Source organism: Desmodus rotundus, chromosome 10 (genome assembly GCF_022682495.2).
Source record: "Desmodus rotundus isolate HL8 chromosome 10, HLdesRot8A.1, whole genome shotgun sequence".
NCBI classification, from domain to species: Eukaryota; Metazoa; Chordata; class Mammalia; order Chiroptera; family Phyllostomidae; genus Desmodus; species Desmodus rotundus.
In genome coordinates, this window is record NC_071396.1 from 88,921,942 (window position 1) to 88,940,428 (window position 18,487).

Genomic DNA, 18,487 nt, shown 5'->3' on the forward strand with positions numbered 1-18,487 from the left:
TCCCTACTCCACATCAAGCAATGTGAGGAGTAAATAAAAACTGTGTTCCTTCTTTCATAATTCTCAAGTTAGAACAGTCAGTTATTACAACTTTAAAAAAAATAAGGTCATGTGATTTGAGCCACTAAACTAGGACCGAATAAAAATAAATATATAAATGAGCATGGATAGCAAACAAGTAAGCAAACGACAAATAAACAAACACAAACAATGTCAGTGGAATCAAAATATGATTTCCTAGGAAGCTTTTTTAGTCTCCCAACTTGATGTATTGGCTGCATGATGTTAATTATCCAGAGGAATGTAAACTTATTGCATGTATATATGGTTCTCATTTCGATGTGGTTAGCACCCATGTGTAAAGGATTCATATTTTAGTATGTGGTTGCACTTTGTTGCAAGTGCAGGTAGAACTAGCCTTGGGTTGCATCTAGAATCAAAACTGAGTGACTCATAAAATTGCTAAAGGCATTTATTAATAAAAAATAAATAGAGAAAAGAGACACACAACAGTTAAAGATTTTACAGGAATTCATGTTCAGTAATAGGGAACAAAATGTTATCACATTTTAAATATTCAGCTTTTCTCTTTAGTCAAGGCTAATCATTTGTTAATTTGTGTAAGCTCCAGTGCGCAAAAATTCACATGTGAATGAAATGTGTGGCTGATCCTTACTCCTTATTATAAATTAAACAGTAAGAAATGTAAATACTATTGGAGAAAATAAAATCTCATTCATCTAATGTAAATAACACTGAATAAATTAATAAATTGACTGGCCTCTCTTTGATAATCATTTGTGATGAGAGTGGATGTGTGTATTTGAGTGGTTCTCTGTATATGTGAACACATAAAATATTTGAAGCACTGGAAAGAAAAAGACCTTGCTTAAAGAGATGAAAAAAAATGCATTGCTACAAAAAAGGGACATGAGTAAGGAATATTTTTTTAAAAGTCTAGAAATTCTCTTAACAAGTAATAATTGTATAATAGAATATTTGCTCAAGGTAATGTACCAAAAGTTCTTTACCATAAATATTGAAGACTGAAATATAGGAAAATAAATCTACAAAAAGATTAATGCAAGAAAACAGTTGGGTTTTTTGTTTGTTTGTTTTATTGAGCTATAATTGATACAACATTATATTAGTTTCAGGTATACAATGTAATAATTTGGTATTTGTATATATTATAAAATGATCAACACAAAAAGTACAGTTAAATCTATCATCATACATAGTTACAATTCTTTTCCTGTGATAAAAACTTTCAAGATCCACTCTCCCAGCTACTTTCAAATATGCAATACATTATTAACTATAGTTACCATGTTGTACATTACCTTCCATGACTTAGCTGGAAATTTGTACCTTTTGACAATCATTACCCATTTTGCCCCCCATCTCAGGAAACCACCAATCTGTTCTCTATATCCATGGGCTCAGTTTTTTGTTTTGTTTTGTTTTGTGTTTAGTGTTTGTGTTTTTATTTTTGTTTTAGATTTCACACGTAAGACGGATCATATGCTATTTGTCTTCTGACTTACTTCATTTAGCATAACGATGTCAAGTCCATCCATGTTCTCGCAAATGGCCAGATTTCATTAGTTTTTTATGGCTGAATAATGTTTTATGTATATGCAGACACAGACACATTGTCTTCATCCGTTCGTGGACAGCCAGGCTGTTTCTCGGTCTTGGATATTGCATCACATAATGCTGCAATAATAGCACTGCAGTGACCGTGGGGGTGCATATGTCTTTACAAATTAGTGTCTTTGTTTCTTTTGAATGAACACCTGGGAGTGAAATTAATGGATTATATGGCAGTTCTATTTTTAATCTTTTGAGGAATCTCCATGCTGTTTTCATAGTGGTTGGCTGCACCGATTTACATTCCCAAGTGTGCACAAGGGTTCCCTTCTCTTCACATCCTCACTAACTCTTATTATTGGTCATGTTTTTGATAATTTGCATTCTAAAAGTATGAGATGGTATCTCAATGTGTATTCCCCTGTTTGAATTCTTGCCATGTTGATGGAACATTTAGTTGGATGTTGAGTGTCTCTTAACTTCATGGACTCCATTTCCATTTTTTCTTAATCTAAAGTAAAAAATAGTCCATTCAATGCATATTATTTATACTATTCAGAAGTTGGGTTGTGCATTTCTGGACCTTTTCTGGATGAATTGAACTGAATAGAGGAAACACGGGAGGAAATTATATTTATAGTGCTTCCTGAAATCACACAACTCAAAGTCCACTCCTAGAGAGCACCTCCTTACTTATTCCCCTTTGGGGTCCTGACTCTAAAGAAAATCCACAATGAAAACAATCTCAAACCCCAATGAGAAAAAAATGACAAAAATAAAGACAGTGGGAGAGATCATATCACTGGAATCATGTGACTCTACAAATTTTGGGGGGAAAACAGGATGTCCATGACCAAGAGAGCATTTGGAATGATTTAGAACAAAAACAACCATAGTAAAAATTATGAGAATACAAAAAAGTCTGTAGGACACAGGTGGTAAACACAAGGCCCTCGGGCCGAATCCAGCCCTGCACCTTGTTTTATCCAGCCCGGCTCCTTGATTCTACCTGGTGGCAACACAGAGCTCTCGCTTAACTGTTAAGGATTAGTTACATTTATACAGTCCTAAAATTACATCCGGCCCTTTGAAGGCAACCGTGAAGCTGATGTGGCCCCCAGGGAAAATGAGTTTGACACCCCTGCTATAGGACACAAGAAAATTAACATATTTTGTAAGCATCAGAAGTAAAATATTCTGTCTGTTCCATCTTATATGCCATGCAAAATTATGTACCTTGACATGCAATAAATATCAGGCAAAGCCTGTTATGAAAAACTCATACTGGCAATTTTTTTTTTTGAAGGCAGTGACATATAATGGAAGCCAGGTAAATGAAACAATTTTCTAGAGAGGAAATTACGTTGTAGATTTCTAAAAAATAAAATCACTGAAAACATCCTTTGTGGAGAAAGCTAGGAAGAGAGAGGAATGAGAAAATAAAAGTTGCTCATTACTAATTTGCCATTTGGTTCAAGGAAAATGTTTTCAGCTGAAGTTGCTTATGTCTTAATCTGAATTTTTTCTCATCCACATGATGTTATTCTAATAGTCTTTTTCTCAAATTATTTTTTTACTTATCAAAAAGCTTTCTTGAAGCCAATCAATATGGAAGGCTAGGAAGTTAATAAGGAGGACATTATAGCAATTCAAGTGGAAGATATAAAGCAATCCACTTCAAAAAGTAGGAACTGTTTCCTATCACCATTTGCAACGTGCTTGATTATTTGGCCATGGCTAATTCCCCTTTTCCTCTATTCTTATCCCCCAAATGCTCTGTAGTAGAAAACTTTGACCTTGCTAAGAGAAGTAACATCACAACATACCTGCACCATCCGTGTGATTAATACCGCCCTCTGAAAAGAGCACCTCAACTGGCAAAACACAACTAAATGCATGAACACACAGAGGAACTGTTTGCCTTGTTCACCTTCTTTCTAAATAATTCATCAGTTTAATGATAATGACGTTCAAATATCATAATTACAGCCGACTCTTTAAAAAACATCAATTTCAGGGCCAAATTGGAATAACCAGCCCCCACTCCTTTTCTCACCATTAGCTGTTAATGCCAAAAAATGATCTTTATTCATTTCACTGACATAATATAAAACCAATGCAGATTCCCCATTTTTCATAAAATTTTCATCTGCACTATTAGTTTCCCTGATAGCAGACTGCAAAGTGTTGTTAAGCTCCAAGATGGAAGACACTGCAAAAACCTCAGCATGTTAAGAAGCCATAAAATTTTATTCAGTTCATTTACTGCTACAGTCCAGTAACCCTATAGTAAGAGTGTGCTATTTTTATTGTGTATTTATTTAAAGGTTGAATATTTTGTTCCCCGGACCAGACATCTAACTGCGTTAATCTGGATTCCTCATACCCCGAGTTGTGTTCTACGTTGAGCTTTATCATTTCCTTGAAAGTGTTTTTATAATTTGGTTGTTGTGGGAGAGATGATAACAGAATATTGCAAACAAAAGCTTGGCTATGGCTAGGTGGCTCATGTGTGCTCAGAATTCAATCACTAGTGCATGGGCTTCACATGATGCTGAGGAGAAAGACTCCTTTTCCCCTCCTCTTCTTCAACTTCTGTCTCTTCCAAAGCGAGTCTCGGGGCACAGTGCAGGGAGACACAATGTGTCCAGACTTTGAATCGGATGGTCTGGCACGTAGCCGGAAGGGCTTGACTGCTCGCACGATCCTGTGGAAGTCATCCACATTTTACATTCACTGCTTTGTCAGAATGTCTTACCATTTTGACATACACAGGTAAGATTTTTTTTAGAACAGCATGAAGCAGAACCTGTTTGAGATCTACTCATGAGACCACGGCCATCTAAAGTTAGCTTGTCTGTTTCATACCAGGTTATGCTTATATTAATGACATTATGCTATATTATAAAAGTGGCAGCATCAGTTTTGCCAATAAATGGAATACATCGAAACACCCCAAAGGGCTTCCACAGACTTCTTGAACTGTGGAACACTGACAATTACACAAGTGCTAACTCCGTTATGAAAAAAATTGTCAAGTAAAGCCAGAAAGGCACAAAGAAGGAGAATAGAAGGGGCAGCTGTTCCAGGGGTATCCAAGCTCTCTCCTTTGTCACCAGGGTTTTGGTTGCACGAGGCATAGCAAACTCCCAGGCTGTGCATATTTCTTAGGCCCCAGGAGTAACTGTTCCCTGCTCAGCCCCAATTAAAGGCCACATGGAAACTCCAGGTGCAGTAAATAGATAAACTAGCAACAAAAACTACAATAGCAAACATGCCAGACAAATGATCTACAACATCCATAATACATTCCTTCTGTGTCTATGACTTGTTAGGAGCCCAGAAGACAAGCCTGTCCCTACTTGGTCCCCTCATCTATAATACTGGCTGATAAGAGAACCTATGCCAGTTGCAGTGTTTTCTCTTGAAAGTGCAAAATATGGGGTTGATAAAAGCAAAGTGTGCATTTTTAAAGGCACATGAGAGAGAGATTTAAATCACCAGAGATAGTCTGTATTTATTCATTCCACAGAGGTACAAAGGCTGTCTGGGTAGCATTAAAGAGTAAAGGTTCAAAAGGAATATGTGAGAGTCCCCAGGAGACAGGAAACATAAGAATGCATTAAAATGAGCTGGAGAATGTGTCCCAAAATAGCCAAATAATGACTATTCGTAGTTACTATCTTGTTAGCATCGATTGTGGAATATTTGAGGGCCTGGGAGAATCAATGTATATGGTAAACAATCACCTTCTAAACTGAAATGTCAGAGATACGATACAGAATAATGAATATAAAATCTAGACAAAACTAATGAACAAACAAGGTAAACAAATTAAAGCAGATAAGCCGGGGAGGGTGAGTGACTAATGCCTGAGTTAGGCATAGTTCCAGTGAAGATCTGTCCACTCGAAAGCCTTTGCTGTGTGGTGACAACACTGGCTGACAGCTGAGCCCCGCATGCCTCCCTTCAGCTTCTGTGATATAAAGTCTGGGCTATGGATGTGAGATGCAAGAGCCAGGGATTCAGGCAGTGGTGGGGAAAGCCATTTCCAGATTGTACAATTTCACGATCACCCATCTATCATTCCCAGAGATGAAAGGTTATATCTTTTGCTAACTGTGCACCTGGTACAGGGGTGGTGTGCTCAGAGACTCCCCCACCCCGCCCCAATGGTTCCAAACAGGTAATTCTTTGTTCTTTTTTTTCTTTTTTGGTTTGTTTTAAATTTTTTTAAAGGGTGCTAGAAGTCTCACATGATATCTCTTTCAATTCTTCGTTATTTTGTGCACCTTTCCTGTTTTTCTATTCTGAATTGATTTGTGAACCTCTTTTTGCGGCTAAATGAGTCAGCAGAGATGAGATGTTGATGGATCTCATTGGACCTGGGTCAACGTTGTTCTGAAATAAAAGGAGCCAGTATGCTTTAATGGTACACTCCATCACCGAAAAGGCTCTGCTTCCAGCCTGCAGTCGTTTACAATCCCTTATGGCCTAAAAGAGCATTATTAGGCAAAACTGAGATTTTGACACGTTCTGATCTTCACAATATCTTTTTCTTTTCTTTTCTTTTTTTTTTTTTTTTTGCCCTGGGGGTTGTCTCTTGATGCTTTGTGCCCTTAAACTGCAATTTCACTGTTTTCCTCCCCGCCCAATCATCCCTCCTTTTTTATATTTACCCCATTAGAGCTTTCTCTCTTTATTATGCTCTCTTCAGAACTGATTTCTTGTGGATCTCATTTCATAAGAAATTTCTTTTAAAGAGGTGCTGTCACAGTGGAAAAGGTATCATATTAATTGGAAATGTGTGGATAATAAACACTGAGAGCAGTTCTTTTTTTAAGGATATTTACTTTGAGTAAGAATCTCTCCCTTACATACAGATGTAGACAAGATACGGCTATATACAGCTATAACTTGGAGGGATTGAGCAAAAAGGAAAAAGGACTCATAGACATGGACAACAGTGCAGCGATTGTAGGAGGGGAGAGGGGGCATAAGGGGACTAAAGGATAATGGAAAAATACAATAAATATTTTTAAAAAGATATATCTTATTTTTAGATATAAACACATTTATATTAATGGTGAGAATTTCAGACACAATGGCAGGCAAGTGGCAGGAATTTATTTAATCAGCATTGCGTATGCACACACCATGTGGGGAAATAACTATTCTGCCTGCAAATAGGGATTTTGCCTAATTTGGTGTTTTGTAAACATTTGTTCTCACTTTTTTTTTTTTAAATAAAGAGAACTACCCAGGGATTACAAAAGAATAAGTTTTGCACTTAGTAGCCTTGGCAGAAGCTTTCAATGATAATATTTAGATAGTAAATGAAATATACCATTTATAATACTGTAGTTTGGCATTTTTCTAGCAATTTCATAATCAGATATAGTTTTAGAATCCCTCAGTCAAAAAAGAAGGGCAAAATTTGCCCCTTACTGTACCTGAAGTGATCAATGACACCACTTCAGGCCTAGGAGGCTTTCAGATCAGCCTCAACTCATCAGCCATTTTTAAATATATTTCTACATAATGTTTACTTTTTTTTTCCTTTATCACTTAGTTCCCTTATACCCACCTCCCACCAGCAAACGCCTCGCTGTTGTCCATGTCCATGAATCCTTTATCCTTTTTGCTTAATCCCTTCACTCCCTAATGTCCCCCCACCCCAGTAGCTGTCATCTGTTCTCCATCTATGAGACTTTCTTTGTTTTGCTTGTTAGGTCACTTTGTTCATTAGATTGCACATACAAGTGAAATCATATGGTATTTGTGTTTCCCTGACTGGTTTATTTCACTTAGCATAATGTTCTTCAGGTCCATCTATACCTTTGCAAAGGGTAAACTTTTCTTCATTTTTAAAGCTCAGTAGAATTCCATTGTGTAAATGCACCATAGTTGTTATATCCACTCATCTACTGATGGACACTTGGGCTCCTTCCATATCTTGGCAATTGTAAATAACCCAGCAATGAACTTAGGGTGCTGATGTTCTTTCAAATTAGTGTCTTGGGTTCCTTCGGATATATTCCCAGAAGTGGGATTGCTGGGTCTAAATGCAGACCTACTTTTAATTTTTTTGAGGTATCTCCATACTGCTTTCCACAGTGGCTGCACCAGTCTACATTCCCAAGAACAGTGCAAAATGGTTCCCCTTTGTCCACATCCTCGCCAGCACTTGTTGTTTGTTGATTTATTGGTGATAGCCATTCTGACAGGTGTGAAATGACATCTCATTGTGGTTTTTATTTGCATTTCTCTGAGGATTAGTGATGTTGAGCATCTTTTCATATGTCTATTGGCCATCTGTATGTCCTCTTAGGAGAAGTGTCTATTCAGGTCCTTTGCCCATTTTTTAATTGGGTTCTTCATTTTCTCAGTGTTAAGTTTTATAGTAGTTTATAAATTTTGGACATTAACCCCTTATCAGATGTATCAGCGAGTATGTTCTCCCTTACTGTGGGTTGTCTTTTTATTTTGTTGATGATGTCCTTTGCTGTGCAAAACCTTTTTAGTTTGATGAAGTCCCATTTGTTTATTTGTTCTTTTGTTTCTCTTGCCAGGGGAGATATATTCATCAGCCATTTTTATGGATGATAGGATTGCCATACACATCCTTGTTGCAGACCAAGGTAGAGTCTGTGCAATCACTAAAACAATCTGCTCTGCCTGCCTTACAACCTGGGCCAAGTGGAAAGGTTAATTCAGAAACGTCAAGAAAGCTACCTGGTTTTCTAAGGTAGACTCTAATGGTATCATTTTTGGCCAAAACTGGCTGGGATCAAGAACCTGGGGACATTTTTGAGGTCAAATATTGCAACTTGATTCCATACTGCTGCTTAGAATCCTATTGGATTCATTAATTAAATGCTATATGAAATAAATTGAAAATCTGGCTCCAGATTAATCAAAGTAGTCAATGGAATAGCATATTCTTGGGAAAATTTTCCAGAAGCCAAGATGATGTAAAAACAATGGCTGCTATTTGGGGGAGACTTATTTTCTCAGTGGCTTTCACATATTTCGGCACGTATTAGAAGCAAACACACTGATTTTGTTCTGGATTATCTTTTCAAGGATGTTTGTATAGTGACCTGCTTTGGAAAACAGAGCTGCTGTTTCCCTCCAGAACAGAAGGCAAGTTTACTTAATGCCATGAAAGACAGACATAGAGTCTCCTTCCAGAGCAAAGGGCTGTCATGCTTTCTGCCCAGTGTAATAAACATAATGATTCCCTCTGGGGCTAAGGGCAGGCTTGCTTAATGTCCATTATAAAAGACTTGGCTTCCCAAAGCTAAAAGTTTTTCTCTTAAAATGCAACTCAGTGACTGTGTAGGGGTCACTTGGCTCTCTTTACATCACCCTATGGGATTGGGGCTGAAGGAACCAGCACAAGAAATGTTGATATTCTCACTGCTTCCATTGCTGTGAGTAATAAAGCCTTTTGTCTCTGACTCAGGAGTGTCATATGTTCTGCCCATATCCATGAAACGGGGGCAGGCTAACTTGTTAGCTGGCAAATAGGATAAAATCACATCCTATTCACAGTTCTTGACAGTCCCTCATGGAATAGTAGAGGACTGTCTTCTTCAAGCCAACCACAGTCATTTTGGGGATCAAGAACTATTAGTATTCCTTGTAAGTTGTGGCTTCAATACGTGCTATCAGGGGATATGCAGTCTGGATGTGATCTTTCAGTCCATCCCTCCTTCTCCAGATGAGAAAAATGGAGGCTCCGGTTTGTTTACCAAAAAAGATATTGCTGTTTATTGGCAGAATTGGAGCAGGTGCCAGTTTTTCTTATTTCCTGTTTGATACTCTTCCCAATATATTTTATTAACTGTAATAAAAATAATATTAGAAAGTCTACTTTAGTTTCAAATAGATATTCAATAGATATATTTTTAATGAATAAAGCATGAAAATGGTGAAGGAATATTGCTTGTCCCATATCATAAGAAAGTAATATGTTCACTTACATCTTAGGTTGGCACAGGTCTAGGTTTGGGTCTAGCAGAGATTTTCAGTCATGGATGGGACCGCTTTCGACAAGACACATTTTCCTCTTGGCTAGCTGCGGCAACATTTGCAAAGGCTCTGAAGTATTTGTTGGACTTTAAACATGTCATCTGCATGGACAACAGGAATTAGCACTCTCTGCCTTCACCCAAAATACAGGATTAGTTTCAGCCATCTTTTATAGTCTTGGGAAAGTTTTCCTTGAAGTGACAGTAATTTAACCTAATTATTCATTTTCTGTTGAGCCTCTGTACTCTTATCTCTGAAAGCCAATAACTTATTTTATGTTTTCTTCTCTTGGTTACTCTACTCTTCAGAATAGGCTATGTTATGCACCACATAACAACAAATCTCCAAATCTCAGTCTTAAAACAAATTTTATTTCTTTGCTCATTTTACATTTCCACCACAAGTCTTCTGGAGGTTTTATCCTGCTCTATCCCCACTCTGGGACCCAGGCTGACTGAGCCTTCACTACCTTGATTGAACATTGTAAATTGTCATGGCAGCAGCTCTTGAAACATTTGTTTTGAAAAGATTGCTCTCACTCTCATTTCCATGCCTGTTCATGCCTTAGAGTCATACCCAACTATAGGCAAGAGGGAGATGCAACATGATCGTGTGCCAGGAAGTGGAAACAGAGGAAACAGAACTGTACAGTGAGCGATACTGATGACAACCACAGTGACATTGTATTTGACCCCAATGGTTGTTCAAGATTTTGACTTGAATGTTTCTTCTCCTTCCATGGCTTCCACTCCTATTTGGGCTATTCTCGTCACTTATGTTAATGACCTTTTTCCTTGCTCCAAAATGTTTCAATATATTGCCTTGGGGAATTATTGTGTGATGATGTTATGTTAAGAAAAGTTTGGGTGAAGATTTTTAAAAGAGTGAAATAAGAGGTAAGGAAAGTTAGAGGACTGAAGAAAAGCACCGGGAAGAGGAGATAGAAAAGAAGGTTTAGAGAAGAGAGGGAGTGAAAAGAAGGAAGAAGAATGAAAGGGGAGAAAACATTGAAAGAAAAGAAAACCATTGGGAAATGAATACTGAGAGCAAAACTTGCTCATTTCAACATGCTTAGAACTCTCTGGGGGGGAAAAGTATGAAAACCTATAAGACATTATTTAAATCTTATGATGCTGTGCCCCAGGGCTGAAACTGAGGCCCAGGCTCATCCTCTCCAGTTCCCTGATGACTTAAAAAGAAAAACATATTTTTTAAAGTGGCAAAGAACAGAAGTTCTGAATCTCAAAGCAACTCATGAAAACACACACATAAACTCCTCAGATTTCCTATCTTCCCCAGGGCTGACTTTTTCTTAGAAGGAAAAAATGTAAGAACCCAGCTGAGATCTGAACTTTATCCTCAACTGTACAGAAAAAGAAGTAGAACATTGCTGACCCCAAACTTCAAATACCAAGGGACCAAAATGACTCTTCAATAAGTGGAGAAATTCTTGAGTAAATTCTTTGGTTGCAGGGTTTTCTTCTCTATTCATCTCTTTATCTTTCTAATGGGTGCATTTGTGTGTGTGTGTGTGTGTGTGAGAGAGAGAGAGAGAGAGAGGTGGGGGGGAGGGTGGTGAGGAGAGAGAGACAGAGACAGAGAATGAGTTAGTGGTGAACTGGAGTATAATCATTACATACTCATGCAAGCCAAAGTAGCCATTATGAGAGCATTTATACCATGGAAATTGGCAATGCCACAAACACTAACAAATCAGGTCTGTTTGTTTGTTTTCCAGAGAGTTGGTTGCTGTATTACCAGCACACTCCTGGGAAAGATAGAGTATAAGCTAAAAAGAAAGGAGAAGAAAAAGAACCTGTGTGATGAATGAGAAAACAGGGAAACTTTTAAAGGGAAGGCAAAAATGGGTGTTTGGATTTGAAAGAAGAATAAAAAAAAAAAAAATGGAGCTGTCCAGAATTGCAGACCATAAAAGTCTTCTTTCTGGTGAGTAAAGAGTTTTTGTTTATCTATTAGGTCTGGAAGTTTTTTGTTATTTTTTTAAACAGTAATAGGCAAGTGAGCATCAAAAAACTAAACATGTGCCTTCCTGGGAAGCAGACCCAGTCACTGCTGATGCAGAGTGAGTCTCTAAGGGTGAGAACCAGGCAGGTAAAAACTCTGTTCCAGGTAAATGTACCTGGTCTGACTGAGCCTTAGGAGCACTGATTCTTCCACTTGAAAGACAAGCAGACTGCCCACTCAGTCTGTTTTCAGAGACACTGAGCACAAATTCAGTGATGTTTATAACGCCACCATGGAAGCTTCTATTTCTTAAGGATGATTTGATCTCTGTATTGAAATTGCAAAATCTCATCCATTAATGCTTTACACATTTACATCTAAGTTTGAATGAGCATCCAATAGTTTTTAGATGGGAAAAAAAAATAGATGACTGAAACATCTAAATGCCAAATTTGTTCATTTAATTTTTTCCCTTAGGTCACTCAGATACCCCCACTTACCTACATTGAGGGTAAGCAGAGTTCACCACCCCAAAATGGCATATAAGCCTCAACTGCCCAATGTACCCTCAGGCCCGTATTCTTAGGGGCAGCTTTATGTATATACATAATAAATTTGGCTCTTTTCCTGTTAATCTGTCTCATTTTAATTTGATTACTAGTACAGCCAGAAAAATTTAGAAGGGTAGAAGGAAAATTACGTTTTACTCCCTCATGACATCAAAAGATAACAAGACAAAAGGAGAAGAAACACAATTTTTGGTTGCAGAGTCTTAGAGTTATATGAAGAGACCTTGGGAGCTTCATTTCCTTGCCTCCAAGCTAAGCAGGTGGGCATTAAACAAACCACCAAACAAAAAAGCATAGATTTTATATCTTCCTCTGCTAACCCATATCGAAGTTTAGGGACTTAATATATACTTTTACATTTTACTTTCTGTTTCCTCCCAGTTGAAGAAGCATAATGCTCACGTTTTCTTTGTTATTGTTTGGGGAGGTGCAAGGACCTGGAGATTCTCAATTGGGGTGTGTGTGTGTGTGTATGTTTCAGGGAAGGTATTCGGCGGAGCGGTAACCCCCAAAGCAAACTATAATACTAAACAATTGAACCTGAGTCCTTTGGTCCTGGCAGGCTGCTCAGCTTATTGTGTTGGTTTCTTTTCTTTTTTTTAAAATTAATTTATTTTTATTCAGTTACAATTGTCTGCATTTTCTCCCCATCCCTCCACCCCACTCCAGCCAGTCCCACCTCTCTCCCCCACCTTTACCCTCCCCCTTGATTTTGTCCTTGTGTCCTTTATAGTTGCTCCTATAGACCCCTCTCTGAGCTTGGCAGTCATCTACATCTCTCCTCCCTGCCCAGGCTCCCTCTGTGTCTCCTCCTTCCATGTAGGTGCGTACACACAATACATTCGCCTCTCTCATTCCTAACCGTTCCTCAAGGCATTTGTTAGTCTCCACTGAATCAACACCCTGTTCCCAAGTATTCTGTCTTCCTCTGAACTCTCCTGGAGTGCATTCTCTTCTTAGAACTAATTCTCCACCTATATTCTGCCTTGAGTTACCATTTGACTCTGGTTTTTTTTTGTAGGTCTTATTTCCTTACTTACATCATGAGAACCTCAGAGATATATACCACCGTTTGTTCATCTTTGTACCCCCATGGTGCCTAGCACAGCCCTGCATATAAAGGAGCTGTATAATGAACATTTGATAAAAGAATGAAGGAAAGAATTCATTCATCACTCAGGTAATTGGGTCTTTAACTCAGTGGCAAAGGGTTACTGTTTCAAAGATATGATAATTGTCTTTCACACATTCTTTTGTGAAGAGAATATACAATCTGTGTGATTAGGAAAGTATTTCTCCCACTTGATTACCTATTTTGAGTGAAATTTACATCATTTCTTGAGGTCTCCTGCTCAGATTAAATCAAATTCAATTGGCACCTTGATTTACACACCCATTAGGCTCTTCTTCCCTGCTAGATATTATGTATACAATGAAAAATGCCAAAAGTTTTTGCCCCCAGTGAACTCATGTTGTAACGTGGAGGATAGGAAATAAGGAAATAAATTATTGCAGTGCTACAAAGATGCTTTTAAAAAGGCATGTGAAACAAGATGTTGAAAAGAGAAAAAGAAATGCCCTAGAATATGCCTTGGAATGGGCAAGGGAGGGACCGGGAGGGAAGGAACAATCATTAAGTTTACATTTTTCCTTGCATATAAATGGCACCTGGGGAAAAAAAAAACTATCAGTATCTATAAAATAAATAAATGTATTATTTAATTAGAGATTAAAAATTCTGTAGTCTTGAGTGGTGGTTATTTAATTTTTATTTTTCAAACGTGTAACCCAATGTGTAAAATATTGAAAGTGGGAATACTCTCTGGTTAGATTGGGAGGAAGGGACCCATTTCCCCTTCCTTCTTTTTTGCTTCGACTCTGGAAAGGGATCTAGAAGCATAACTTAAAACCTATTGATAAAACAAAGACTTAGAGTGGACATTTAAATATTCTGTTAAATCATGACGACTAAGTAGTTGAAGTAAGAGTATGTCCGTGTAGCAGTGAAGCACATGATCTGGAACATTATTGCCCCTCACCAGTTATTATGACATTAAAGTAAATTTTAAACTTAATAAAATATATGGAGTTCTCTTTGATTGTTAGAAAATAGAGATGAGTATCACTATCCCAAGAAGATATAAGTAAATAGTGATTAATAAATTTGAATAGTTTAAGATAGCACTAATGTGGGTCATCAAGAACTACATCTATAAGAACACCCCTCCAAGCATGGATGTTGTTGCCAAGAACAACAATCATTTTCCAAAACAGGGGTATAATACTCACCAGGGTCACAGTCCAAGACTGAATGAGCCATGTGGCTAACCAGGGATTGTTTTCTCTGTTTCTGATTGTTTAGAAATTGAGAAATTAATGTTACCATGGATAGAAGCATTGCCATGGTTTTTAACTCCCAACTGCTCTTTCCTCTTTTTCTGCAGGAAAAAAAAAATGAAGTTTCCTTTTCCTGTTGGGGTCACTGTGCACAGAGCCAACCAGAGTATGCGTAGTCACACAGTAGCTTAGGTTTTTGTCTCCCCAACCCACCTGGTTCACAAACATTTTAGATGAAGAGTTAAAGCTGCATTGGGTGTATACACAATTCATAAAGTTCTAAAGGAAAGACAGTTGGCTACTTTCTTAAAACTATAAAACTAGTCATATTCATCCGAAGGAGTTGTGTGTTTGATATAATTACGCTGTAATTAATAACTCAGGGAAAAAAGGCAGGAGGATGATCTGAGACTGCGAATTACTAGGAAAACTGCCTGTTTTATTTTCAGCTGTGTACAAATTGTGTAGAGAATAAGAAAACACACACACACACACACACACACACACACAATAACAACCTATATGGAATCTTGGAAAAAGAAACGAAGAGCTTTGTTCCTTGTATTACAAAGCATCCAAAGGCTCTGAAAGTAAAAGAACTTGGATTTTTTTCTGTTTTGTTTGTTTTTGTGTTTTTCCCTTTGGGCCATCTGCAAGTGAACCATTCTAAATTGGTTTAATCAATCAATAGGAATTTGCAATTCTATGCTAAGTGCTGTGAGAGATAGTAGAAGACTATAAAGTACAAAGAAGTATTCTGTGAAATTGGGGCTTATAAGAGGCAGGCTCAACTGATCCTTCTTCTTCTTCTTTTTTTTTTAGTTTAGTAAAATTGATTTTTTAAAAGGACTGCATTATTGTTGCATTGAATTTGCTTGCATTTTAATATTGTGAAACGTGCTCCTATGTAACATCTCAAACATGTTGGAAGTTAAACAAAAGATGGCTAAGCCATTGTCGACTGATCTTTTGATTAAGCGAGCTCCCAGACACCTCCTGAGGGACTGATTACCAGACCTGTCCCCACTTCCAAATACTCCTCCAACACTGGCTGCCATAGAGGAAAGATTATACCCCTGGTCAGTAATTATAATCTGGGTGTTTTTATATATAAGACTAAGCGATAAAAGTTCAAAGAAAGTGATAAAGGTGCACAGAAGTCATCGATAATATGCAAAAAAAATCCCTCTTTAGGTAACTAAAATAGGCTGTTCTGCTCACATTTAGATGAAGTGTCAATTTTCTGTGCCTTGGGTAAAATAACATCAACTCAAGGAGGAACCCTGGTTGAAGTAAGTTATCTTGTACTAATCATAAACTTTGTCCAGTTACTACCTAGGACTGGTGAAAATGTCAAAAATCACACTGTTGAACAGAATTATTTAAAACATACAAGACTTGGGAGGGGGGGAAATAGTGTGTGTGTTTATGTGTGTATATAACAGAACCACAACCGTAAGTGCATCATCCTCCATGTTAAACTCTTCATAAATTTTCCCCAAACACTGCAGCTCAGATGTGAATTTAAATTTTCTCCCATGCTGAGTCTGTATTTGTAGAGCATCTTTCTAGGTTCAGGGACTGGTTAGTAAAGATTGCTCACCCTCAGATCACAATTCATCTGGATGGATGGGAACATCCATACCTCTCTGAGAAGCTAGTAAAAACATAGTACATTACAAGAGATGATGGGTAAGTAAATATGGCAAACCTTAGGATATTTCTAACCCTTTACAGGTGTATGTCACAAATGTGAATGCCACATTAACATTAACCAACTGTATTCAGACAGCGAGATGGGCTCTCCACGTCAAAGCATGGGATCTGGGTGGTATGGAGCACAATTCTAGATGGTGTGTAAAACCACGGGGCCTTTTCTTGAAGGGTCAACATATTCCATTATTTGTAGGAGAAAAATTTTATATCAGCAAAGGTGGCTCTGGGGAGAAATAAAAATGCACAAAACATTTTAAAATTCATTACAAGACTTGAAGAAAAACCTCTCAAAAACAAAACTAAGTGTGTGCATCCAATTGCTTAAGTCCAAATGTGTGATTTCGAGTAGTGCCTGCTGCCGCTCCTCTGACTTTAACCAAATGATCAATCACATTAATTGATTATTGTGTGCCAGTCACATGCTTAATCCCTCCACACATTCATTATTTTACTTAATTTTTACAATAATCCTAGGAAGTAGGTAGTGTTACTCCCATTTTCAAGGTATGGAAACTCATAAAAATGTTGAGTAGCTTGCCTGAAGTCACTAGTAATTTACAGTATTGAGGTTCAAAGCCAGGTTTGTTTGAATTAAAGGTATTTTTCTTGGTAAAATTAATTACTTTAAGGACCTGAGAATAACTGCTTAACTCATTGCAACAAAATCTAGTCTTAGAGCTTCCATTCAATTTTAACATTTTGACCAAGTTGTGCCTTGGTGGACAATGAGTTGAAGATGTTATACCGGGATAAATTCTCACTTCCAAGTAACAAACAGGAATTATGGCTGTTAAAACATCTTCTTGTAATACTGATTAATGTCAGTCAATATGTCAAGATACACTTAACCATAAATTAAACAAAAATATTGCCAGTCTAGGGACTGAGGACAAGACCTGTCCTCACATTAACTCCTGTGAAAATAATAGAGAAATTACTTTATGTTTTACTACCCAACCAACCTGTTTTCATCCCCCAATCTCATCTAGTTTCTTTGCATTAAAAAAAATCTATATGACTGATTTTTTCTTAACACCATGAAGAAATAACTGCCAGATATGCAATAGGAGCATAGTTGGATATCTAATTGTATCTGAGGGAGGGCAATCCTATGTAGACTGTCTTTCCAAACAAAGATACATGTTGTTAAGTTTATGAAGGTGAACACTGCAGACTATCTATGGAACAGAGTTCTGTGTTTTTTGGTCTGTTTTTGTTTTTTGTTGTTTTCTCCTTGGATACGCTGATTGGATGAAGGTCATTAACAGGACGATTTGCCCTGGAGTAGGCTTAACAGAGTTGTCAAGAAAGGCTTAGCTTTGTTTTGTTTTTCAGGGTGTTCTGAAAAGTCTTGAGATTTCAGCTGCTGTGTTATATCTCTGCGTATGGATGACCTGGTGTATTTGGTTGGTGGTTATACCTTACTGAGATGAGATTCACTTTATTTTTCTTCATGGCCATTTACCATCATTAATATCAAACTATGTCACCTTCTCACAAAGGCATTCCCAGTCAGCAATGGTAGCCACATATTTTATCTTCTTTACAATCCATTATTTAATTTTCTTCATAGAGCATTACTTCATCTGATTAAAAAAATCATTACCTCATTAATTACATACTATACCTTTTCCCCACATGGAATGCATGTTGCAAGAAAGTTCAGCTATTTCCCTCAAGAACAATGCCTATGATAGAGTCAATGTTCAATAAATATTTGTTACAAAATGGTGAATTACTTAATGAATATGGGTCATCATGTGATTTACATTAGTCGATGAATTTCCAAACCTACCCTCATAACATTTCTTAAACTGGAGTGCTAATTCTGTTAGCACTGCCTCCTACGACCAATCATAATGGACCCCAGCCACCAGCCCCACTCACCATTTTTTTAATGGTGTGCAGACATCCAGTTCCTGCTACTTTGTTCAAACTGTCCACCTGGCCTGTAAACCCTAACTTACTGTTTTTCTTATAACTGTACCAGTGATACATAAATTGATTTTATTCTAAAATTCTCAATCACTGATGATGTACATACAGCCAACTTTAAGTCTCTTCTCACCATAATCTCATGAACACCATAATCTCACAGCTCTTACCAGATGAAAATACTATTAGTAATTGGCTTTTATCTTTTCAGACTTTTTAAAATTTTTGGTTTCAAATGAAAGGCTTATTTTCTCATCAATATCTATCCCATGCAAGTCTCTTTTCCCAGGAAAACTTCCTTGACCCCCAGAGCTCAGGGCAGGGTCTCCGACACT